Here is a 12,019-nt window from a genome sequence, read left to right on the forward strand (position 1 = left end):
CCTCGCTTTTGAAGGAGAATTTATTTTATTTTAGTGTTAGTCATACAGTAATAAAAATATCAGCGTATATTATGTGAAGAAATAGAGAGAAGCAGATAATGAAGGGAAAGTTGAGACCATAAATAAATAAATAAATAAAAAGATTAAAACAATACTCAAAGCAAAGAAAAATAATCTCCCACTACTGGATGGGAGATTCTGATTGCCTGTGGAGAACTTTTAAATTAGTCAGTCCTGCCTAATTCTTTCAGTTGTACAAGCCAGCATGTTGAAGGAGGAGTTTAAAGAAATAGTTTCAAAGAAAATAAAAAGTACATATAAACAGAAATGGAAAGCTTTCTCTGATTAAGTCACAGGAAAATGGGAGAATGTATGAGTGCACACGAGAGAGATAGGTGAAGTAGCACTGACTATATATGAGCAACTCCAAAAGAAATTAATAGCTTTGAAGGTAGATCAAAAAGGAAGATGCAAGAAGCTCAAGAGATTGACAGTATTTACACTGGGAACTAGCATCTTGAATACAGGAAAATACAAGAATTTTCTATTTCTGAAATAGAAAGCTTAAAGCCTTTCATTAATTGCAAGGGAATACAAGTTTTTTTGGATAGTACAGACTTGCTGATACACACACACACACACACACACACACACACACAGAGAGAGAGAGAGAGAGAGAGAGAGAGAGAGAGAGAGAGAGAGAGAGAGAGAGAGAGAGAGAGAGAGAGAGAGAGTTCTCTTTCTTTTGTGTTATTCCCAGATGTTTGTTTTGGGGAAGCTTTGTCTTTGAAATTTAGATCTTTCTTGCTTATATCAGTCTGCTAGGCATGGTGCCTCCCTTTACATTTCACTAGAGGACAAAAATTGATGTATTTTAACTTTGAAACGATGGGGGGTGGGATACATAAAAACATTTTTTTTCCTGGCACCTGCAGTTCAGATTTTCTTGTAAGTAGGATCTCTTTCCTCTTTTTTCGTCTGTAATTCATCACTCCACCACCTTCCTTTAAGTCAGGTATAAGCAGTTGCCTTCCATTTATACGCCACAGGGGTATTATCACTGAAAAGAGTTGAAGTCAGCTTAAAAAGTCTCTTGACTTAATGCAGAAATTAGGGCAATGTATTAATGTAGCAACAGGACACCCTCCACTTAATACTTTAAACATGCCCTTACCAACATTAGAGAGGATGAAAAAAGCTGTTTATTGGGAGCAATTCTAGCTTTACTATGGAATAAGAAGAAGTGGCAAGAAAGGGAGACTTTATATATAGAAGGCATTATAGATACCTTATTGAATGATGATGAGTGTTTTGGATTATAGTGGATCTGATCACGTTTAGAGGATTAGATTTCCTTATACTGAGGAGCACAGTTTGAAAAGATCTTCTTTTTTTGGTCTCATATTTTTTTCAGAAAAATCCTTTCCCTACTATTGGAAGTGGCAAAAATTGCCCAGGGCATGTCAAAAAGTGCTAAGAAGTTTGACATTCTTAATTCTGCCAATTTCCACTTCCCTATCTTCTGCCACTTGGGTTAAAAGCACAGTGTAATTCTGTTCCTCTCCTGCCTCCAGATGTAATTTCAAAATAGGAAGAGTTTCAGTTCTTTCTCTGTGTAAGATTTATTTTCTTTTGTGACTCTTTCTTGGGCCATAAGAGGATTGGAATGCTATGCATAACAGATAAAGCATTTATAATCCTTTTCAACAAGCAGAAAATTATGTCTCCTAGTACCCAGGAATCTGACTAACACCTTGGCTTTAAATTTTTCTTAAATAGTTAAATAGTTCTTGACAACTCATATTATCTCAGTTTGAAATCTGTATTGTATATTTTTTAAAAAAATATTTATTGTGTTTCTCTACCATCTAATGAAGAAGTTCTCTACCTGTATGTACAGTATATATCTCCCTATCTCTATTACTTCCATCTCTATCTCTACCTCTTTCATCTTTATCTCTATTTCTATCTCTATCATCTCTATCTCTACCTTTACCTCTACCTCTATCTCTACTTCTATCTCTCATATCTGTCTGTCTGTCTGTCTGTCTGTCTGTCTGTCTGTCTGTCTGTCTAACTGTCTGACTATCTATCTATCTATCTATCTATCTATCTATCTATCTATCTATCATCTATCTATCTATCTATCTATCTATCTATCTATCATCCATCTATCTTTCTATCTATCATCTATCTATCTATCTATCTATCTATCTATCTATCTATCTATCTATCTATCTATCTATCTATCTATCTATCTATCTATCATTAAACTTGTATACGGTAAACCTGTACAAAAAAAAGAATATATATGTATAAAAATATAACACTTCAGATTCAGAACAACATAACAGACAGCATAAAATCTCAATATATAGCATAATTCCACAATTCTGAAACAACAAAACCACTCTGAAAATGCTTGGGAAAAGAAAGAAGGCATTCACCTGGTACCAAGTAAAAAGTTATTGTGGGTACAGTACTAGGTGAGCATTACTCACTAATGCCTAGCTAAATCCTTTTGCTTTGGTTCATTCTCTGGCTGCCCTGGATTCTGACCTATTGAATAAGAACACAGAAAAAGGTTCAACTGATGATCACAGACTCTTGGGAAATAAAAATGGGGAAGGGAATTTTCAGAGAGTCTAGTGCCATAATGCCCTGGTACACACTTGGAATACTGCATCCAATTTCGGTTGCCACAATGTAAAAAAGATGTTGAGACTCTAGAAAGAGTGCAGAGAAGAGCAACAAAGATGATTAGGGTACTCAAGGATAAAACATATAAAGAATGGTTGCTGGAACTGGGTATGTCTAGTCTTATGATAAGAAGGACTAGGGGTGATATGATAGCAGTGTTCCAATATCTCAGGGGCTGCCACAAAGAAGAGGGAGTCAAACTATTCTCCAAGGCACCTAAGGGTAGAACAAGAAGCAATGGGTGGAAACTAATCAAGGAGAGAAGCAAGTTAGAACTAAGGAGACATTTTCTGACAGTTACAACAATTAATCAGTGGAACAACTTGTCAGTGGAAGTCTTTAGGAAGAGATTAGATAACCACTTTTCTGAAGTGGTGTAGGGTTTCCTGCCTAAGCAGGAGAATGTTGGACTAGAAGACATCCAAGGTCTCTTCCAACTCTGTTATTCTATTCTATTCAACCCTTATTAAGACTAGCACTTACAATTAATCTTGGAATTTGACTGGTAGTCAGTGAAGACTGTATTGTATGGGCATATTGACCATTCCTGCTTCATATTCCACTTGCCCTACTTTGACTCTTTGAAGTTTCACTTTCAAAGATAGCTGCATATATTGTGATACTAGAAAAGCATTGTTAATTCCTCAGCCAATCTTCAGCAGGGATTAGAATTATATTCTTAGTGTAACTTTTTAGCAGAGCCAACCATCCTTCTTAATAAGATTTTAGGTGAGAAATCCTTATGCGTGTAAAAATGCATTTATTTCCCTATAGTTCCCCACTGCTTTATTACTTCATTAGTGGATGTGAAAGGATGGATGATGCATAAAAAGATCTTAAAATATCCTGAAAGATCAACCAAATACAGAAGAAAAGTACAATAATTTAATCTAATTTAATTATTTCTATGCCACCTGTCTCACTATCCAAAAGTACTTGGGTGGCTTACAATACAATAAAAACACTAATACAAAACATTAAAGTTAGCAAGTATTAGATAAGGATGTCTGTGTATTTGCTCATAATGGTTACTGATACAAACACAATCTGATGTAAATCAGGTTAAGGGTTTGGAGTCAGACATGCTACTTGGGACAGAATATTTATTTCTCATAAAAAGATGTGAAAGGGAAAGATATTCCATTTGGCTCTTAGTTTGATATCAGAAAAGAAATGTCCCAGATAGCAAATGATTAATTGTACTATCAGACGGCAAGCTCCATTCCGTTTGTTCATGTACGTATGAAAGAAGCAGAGCTTGTGATGCCATGACATTTGCTAACTCATTTTGAAAACATAGGTTTCTCTGTATTACTTTCTGGGAATTACTATCCTTCAACTGTATTGATTCCTACCAGATTCCTCAGGATTATTAGAAATATGTCTATCCCCAGGAGTGGTATTCACTTACCTTCCCTACTAGTTCGCAAATGTGAGTGCACATGTGCATACCTTCCGCACATGTGCTTTTGGTGGAAAAATGACCTAAATGGGATACCGTAGAGCTGGGGCGGGTGGGTAGGTCCACCTGCGATTTCCGCAACCGGTTCGGCAAATCAGTCCGAACCGGTAGAATACCACCTCTGGCCATCCCCACTTAGAATTTGTTTAACTTTCTAGAGAACTTTCTACCAAATGCGTATGTGTATGTACCCTATGTAAAACTCACATATGGAATGGAAATTGGGGTCACTGAAAATGTTTGGTACAAGAGTTTTCTTTTCAATAATATATATATATACATATATATATATATATATATATATATATATATATATATATATATATATATATATATATATATATATATATATATATGCAATTTCTCTGTTCATAATTATGATTGACAATATCTCCTGCCCAGTATTTTGTGTTAGAACTTTGATTATTTCCAAATTTCACTGCTTTCCATGGTTTTCTAATTCAATGATTTCAGCTCTTTATATCTTAAATCTTTTTCCTTTTGAATCATGATTTCTAAGTTTCTAATGATTTGTCCATGATGGTTACTTCTTATGAACTAGTAAATCATTTATTAACCCATTTTGTGAAACTTCTATTTGTTTTTCTCTTAGCTAGGTGTTGATTGGTAGCACAACTCTGGGATTCAGCTGTCTAACTGACTTTCCTGGGCTTTAGATGTACAAAATATACAGATATACAAAAATAATAACCAATTCTTACTTTTCTGAATCTTTTTCTCAGGGAATTATAGGTTTTCAAGGTTAAAATTTGGCATATAAAGATAAGTTCAAAATATATCACAAAATACACTCTGCTCACCACATAGCATATCTCTATTGATTGGCATTTTAATAAAACATGAGATACATCATGCCACCTGTTTTCCAGTGCGAATACTATATCCACAAGCACTTCCAAGCAACATCTAATCTTTTATAGAGAATGCAAGATCCCCTGAACTTATCTAACCTACTGTTTTATTTTGATTGACCCTCTTTTAATCCATTGCTATTATCAGGACATTTTGGGGGATAACTTTGAAAAAGGAGTCTGGGTTTGGTGAAAGGGAGAGACATGGCTGGAAATCTCCATCATATTGATGAGTGCTTAGACTAGATACACATTCAGATGGCCATCTTGTCCAACTCAAAACCATAAATAAAAGCTACAAAGCTTTGCGTAGCTAATATTGGATAAAGGTGATATTGAAGTGGACGAAAGATGTATGGACGTCACCTTTTCTTTAAATCAAGGGTAGTCAACCTTTTTATACCTACCGCCCACTTTTGTATCTCTGTTAGTAGTAAAATTTTCTAACCGCCCACCAGTTCCACAGTAATGGTGATTTATAAAGTAGGGAAGTAACTGTACTTTATAAAATTTATAAAGCAGGGTTATAGCAAATCCCTACCGCCCACCATGAAAGCTGGAATGCCCACTAGTGGGCGGTAGGGACCAGGTTAACTACCACTGCTTTAAATGAACCTTGTTTTTAAAGTATTATCTTATACATAAATAATTTTTATATAGACAGGAATAATTATATTTCATTGCATGACAATGGGATGATAGTGTAAATGAATGGGCTCCAAAACACCATTTTGTTAAAAAAAAAAAAGAGAGAGATTTTGAAAAGTAGCAAACAGGAGTCACATTTGATTCAGTGTGGTAAAATAAGTAGCATGATTGAGTATTCATTGTTATATAGAAATATGGCTCTTATGGGATAGATTCTTGCTTTTATTAAAAGCTGACTATGCCAAAGTAAAAATAGAAGTATTACTTGTAAAAATGTAGGCAGAAATATGGTCAGCAGCCCACTAAAGAAGAATTATTTTGCTCATGTCCTCTGACTATTTATTTCAATTAAATTCATGATCCCTAAAATACAGGGTCATAAAATGAATTTATTGCTGCTGTATTGAATTGGTATTACCATGATATTTTATGCTGATGTTAAGGAACTTAATATAGAAGATCTGAGTCAACAGGGTTGCTTTTTTGTAAAATTGCCAGATTAGGGCTATGAATACAGCCATCTCATAATGGCTCAAATTTCACAAAGTCATAAAAGTGAAAGCTAGGACTGATTTCTCAGGATCAGTGAAGGTCTTCAAGAACTAGTTGGTGTCAACCTCAGTTTTGCTTGGTCTTTGTGTGGTAAAGTCTACATTACTCTATGAGTTCTTTTGCTTGTTTTACATTCTACTAGACGTAAAAAAATCTCTGATAAAAATTGGGTAGAATCTGGTATTATTCACCTGGGTTTTTTAAAATATCCTGGAAACTTCTGTTTGCTCAAACGAGAAAGATTCAGTTGTGTAATGCAGTGGCTAATTAGCTTCAGTAAGTACTGTTGATTTTTAAATATCCATGGATCCATGTATTAGTGCTAATCTGTCAGAAGTCTAGGCGAAGAAACATCAACACGAATACTAACACTACCTATTGTGTAGTGAGCTTCAGTTGGCAAGAACCAGACCAGCATAGCTACAACAGAATTTATTGACTTAAAATTGGAACCGGGGAACAGCAGGCAAATGCCTGTAATTTATACTCCAGGCCCACAGGGTCTTAACCAATCATAATGCTTGAAAGATCCATCCAAATATGAATGTTCAAAGTTTCCCTCCAAAACAGTTGGAGTTAACAGTGAGGCTCATCTAAAGGTTAGTCTCACTTTAGCAGAGCTTAACACAACTACATACGTTCAATACATAACACTACCTTTATTGTAAAGCTAAGTGAAAGTGAAAGTATATTTCTCCCCTATCACATTTAGTCCAGAAGTCTAAGACTTTTGCCATGCTCCCACTGCTTCTATAGGCTAAATTCTTCTTATCTGACCATTATTTAAGCTGCTCATCCTTGTCATTCAAGCACATTGTTCATAGACCATTTCATAATCTTTAGCATGCTGGATGACTCATAGTCAGAATATTTCATGGAAATATTCTTTTTCATGGAAATATATCTTTTCTCAGATATACTTCCTGGATAGTCCTGATTTATATATCATATTAATAATAGTAATAGTGGTCACCACACCTGATTTGATGTTCTTGTCAGAGCAGTGACTATGTGACCTGAATTTGATATTTTTGGCCCCCTTGTCATTGTCAGATCACAATCTAGTTTGAGTTTTTCAAGAGCTGTACATTCCCTGGGGGGATACAAGAGCTGTACCCCCCACCCCACAGGGAGGCAGGACCTATTAGATTGGTCTGCCCCCCATTGACGTATAGACCCAGATGGGTTCCAGAAGGAGCTGGGGGTTATAACTACAGACCTAATATGCAGTCCAGCCAAGCTCTTAGTCACTGTTTGGAATAGGAAGGAACTGAGGCTCTGAATAGGATTGCACCCATGCGACCTCTCCTCACCTGTAGACTTCTCTGTGCCCTTTGGTATACAGAGGAACTGAGAGGGATGAAATGCATTAGGAGACATCTAGAGCGCCGCTGGCAGAAGATAGAGAATGAACTTGATCGAACATAGCTAAGAACTGCTACTAATGCCTACCTCATGGCAATTCGTGCAGCGAAGTGTAAATACTTCTCCATATTGCATCTGCAGATAATCACCCTGTGACCCTCTTTAAGGTGAGCCTCCTCCTAATGGGAAAGGAGGTGATTGAGGTCCACTTGAAGGGGCACACTGAGGAATTTGCAGATTTTCTGGAAGACAAAATTGTTCGACTTTGTTCCCAATTAGATGCTGGCGTAGTTGCTGGTCTGGTGGAAGCCATCATCTAACGGGGAACGAAGTCGAGTGATTTTGTCTTCCAGAGGCAGGCTCCCAGCACTTTAAGGAAGCTGTGGTCTGCCCTCTTTTTAAGAAGCCATCACTGGTTGGATAATTTCTGACCTGTCTCCAATCTTCCCTTTTTGGGGAAGGTTGTTGAGAAGGTGGTCGCTCAGCAGCTCCAGAGATTTCTGGATGAAATGGATTATCTCAACCCCAACTGTCAGGATTCAGGCCTGGATTTGGGACAGAAACAGTATTGGTTGCACTTTTGTATCTCTGGTGGGAGAGGATGCGGGAACGGGGTAGCACATCCATCCTTGCTCTACTTGACATCTCAGTGGCTTTTAACACCATCAACCATGGTATTCTTCCGGGGCGGCTTTGGGGGATGGCAGTGAGAGGCCTTGTGCTATCCTAGTTCACTTCCCTTCTCTGCAGCTACTCTCAATCAGTGTTGATAGGAAGGGAGAGATCCAGCCCTCAGACGTTGCTTTACAGGTTTCCACAGAACTCGGTAATCTTTCTGCTCCTGTTCAACATTTATATGAAGCCGCTGGGTGAGATCATCTGTCACCATGGACTGAGGAAGACCTGGTTTTGCCAGTGGGTCTGGGGAACCCACAGCCAGTTGGAGCCCATTAAATGGCTCCTGTGATCTGCTCTCATTGGGGAGGTTGATGGGTAGTGGGGGATACTATTATAAGATTTATATGTTATGAATTTAGCTAGTTTGACTGTCTTGGGATCAAAATGCAAAATATTTTGAATAGTTTTACTATAATATCACATCATAAAACATTATTTCTAGGAATTGACATGTTTTTATTCTTTTTCTCATGCCAAGTTGACACGATATAGGAGAACCCAGATGTCAAATTAATAAAAAATCCCATAACATGGTACATTTGAATGGAAGCTAGGATTTATACTTTGTATCAATTGGTAAATAAAAATGATGAATAAGTAGCATTTTCTCTTTTAAGTGACAAATATTATTTGCCTAGGATTGCTCAGTGGAACTATTTACAATTACTTCTAATGACATGTCAATTTAGACTTTTAGCAATTTCATTGTTGGAACTGCTAAATCCATTGCAAACCTTATGCCACAAACACCCTATAATTACTCTTGTCATTATTTTGATGGCTTCTGGCATTAGCCACGGTTAATTCCTTGACATCTCCTTGAACAAGAGAAGATGACAATTGTTGCACAAAACAAAAGCCGTCCATTAGATCTGTTCTTCAAATATCTCCAGAGAAGGATAGATCAGGACAACTGATTCAGTGCTCTGAGGTTTGAGAAGACTATAAATTAGCAATCTCTTGTGTGTTTGAACACCAGAAGCTGAAGGAGATATGACATCTTTGCTCTCACAAGTGGCAAGAAGCTTTTATAAGAACATAAAGCCAGTCCAACTCACTTTCTAATTACTTTTGGAAATGTTCAATTTAGTCACTTTATGGATATTTGAGACTATCAGGTCTTCCATCTTCAGATTAGTACCTCGCTAGCATCCTGCCATCAAAGGCCAGGGACAAGGGACATAGAGGGACATGTGGGTAATTAACATGTGGGGAATATGATGGGAAATAGAGAGGGATGTGTTGATAATTTGACCAAGATTAGAAAGCATGGAACCTGTTTGTGCCAGCACTCAAGGGCATGTGAAAATGGAATGTGGACTGTCTCAAACATCTCTGTGTTTCTCAAAACACCTCTATGTCTTCATTGCTGAAGACAAACTGGTCAATGGGTGGGGGAGGGCTGGGATGAGGGGGGAAATGTGTAACTTTTTCTGAGGGAAACTTTATTGCAGCCAGCAACTTTTAGTAAGAGAACCTATCACTTCAGCCAAATGGAGTTGAGAGTCTTTCTTTCCTAAGGGACCTGATTGGGGCAGGTCTGATAGAAACTTTCAAAATGGTGAACTTAATTTGACTCATTATGAGTTTTACATTCATTGGATTTCAAAAATTTCAAAGAGTCTCTGGAAAAACAAAAAAGAAAAGAAAAGAAAGGATTTTTATTTATGAAAGTTTTAAATGGATTTGGAAACCACACACACATGCACACACAAACACACAATCTATTCATGGGAGGAATTGCGACTTAACAAAGGTTGCAATTGAACACTAGAGGGAACCAAAGGACCAGGAAGAAAAGAGTTTAAAAAATTAAGATGGCTGTAACTTTTTTTATCTTAAAGTTTTTTTTTTTACATAGGCTAAAATATTAAAAATGAATGTCTCAGAAAGTTACATATTTCAATGGATAAACTTTTAGAAGACAATGAGATTTTTTTTTAAAAAAAAACCTGTACTTGACACAGACATTATACAATTGAAGGCATGGAAGAGAAGAACATTGGGACTACCAAAATGGGAATAAAAAAGACAAATCAAGAACAAGATCTGGACATGAAACTCTGCAGAAAATGCTGGATGATGCCTCTATGAGAACAAGAACATCTGGATGTGGAACAATTCTGCCAAGAAATCCTGGATGATGTTTCTTTATGGGATTTACAAAGTAGGCTCATGAAAGCTTTGAAGACTGCTTTTAAATGCCAAAGAATGATAAAAGATCTAATCCTGAATCCTCTAATTCCTAATGCTATAGGAAAGATTCAAGATTGTACAAAACAAAAAGGGACTGTAAAGTTGGGCTTTCTGATCAGGGATAAATCATTGATTTGATATTTCTGGTAGCTTCTAGTGGATTTTTTGCTGAACCAGGATGGAAAAGATGACGACTACTAGATTGCATACAAATAATAGTTGGCTATGGAAATATTTTTTTTTATTTGTAACATTAAAAGGTGGTGAAAAGTTACTATGTTAGCTTATATTTGGTGTGGTGAAGATTAGAAGCTACTTCTTTTATTATTACCCCTGTTGCCTTTTTCTTTTTTCATCTACTATTCCCCAGTTTTATTTTAGTTTACTTTGCACTGATTTTACTACATTTATTAAAAACTTTAATAAAATAAGTAAAAAAAAATTGATGAAAAAATCATTTTTATATACAAATATTAACTAGACTTACAATAACTTCATTGTCATTTTGAATGTATGTTAATTGCATACATTAAAATGAAATTTTGTTGCATATAACATTCAAATGGTCACAACCTCCAATTGTTGTATGGAGATGGGTGGAGTGAAGAATATAATCTAATTGTTGGATGAGTGAAGAATGTTATATTATGGCGTAGACAATAGGAACAGTTGTTAACAATAATTCCAGAACACTTCAATAGAATTTCATCTGGCGTGATCTCGTATTCTAAAATTACTCACACTTTTTGGATTCCAGTGGATTTATACGGAAAAATACTGAATAAATCAAAATATTAGAGATGCAAAATATTAGAGATTCATGTTCCATTTCAACATGCTTGAACACAGTAATTCTTATATTTCGGGAAGAAGTTATTGCATGTATTCATTTGAGACAAGATATAGTATTTTTATATTAATAATGTTCATAATTCTTTGAACTATTTTTTAATAATGTCACATTCTTATCGCATAAAAGTCATATCAATAACTTTATTTTAATTTTGAATGTACACTAATCTGCATACATTAAAATGAAATTTTGTTGCATATAGCTTTCAAAGGGTCACCACCTCCAATGGTTGGATGGAGATGGATGGAGTGAAGAATATAATCTAATTGTTGGATGGAGTGAAGAATGTTATATTATGGCATAGACAATAGGAACAGTTGTTAAGAATAATACCAGAACACTTCAATAGAATTTCCTCTGGGATGATCTCATATTCTAAAATTATACTCAGACTTATTGGATTCTATTGGATTTATATTGAGTCCTTTGAACTACTTTTAGTAATGTCACATGCTTATGACACAAAAGTTCATATCTGGTCAAAGAAAGTAGATTCTTTGTTCTTCAGTATTGGAAAACTAAACACTTGGCTTCAGCTACTCAGTTGTCTGCAGAGATGACGCTATTGCTAATTCACAAATTATTAACTACTCATTGTAGATTATCAATGGATGGTACTAATAAAAATGGTCCCCATTCATTGAAATGCTTGTATAAAACCTATACAATAAAAAATGGCTTTCCCAGTTGATC

The sequence above is a fragment of the Thamnophis elegans genome, chromosome 10, assembly GCF_009769535.1.
Source record: "Thamnophis elegans isolate rThaEle1 chromosome 10, rThaEle1.pri, whole genome shotgun sequence".
NCBI classification, from domain to species: domain Eukaryota; kingdom Metazoa; phylum Chordata; class Lepidosauria; order Squamata; family Colubridae; genus Thamnophis; species Thamnophis elegans.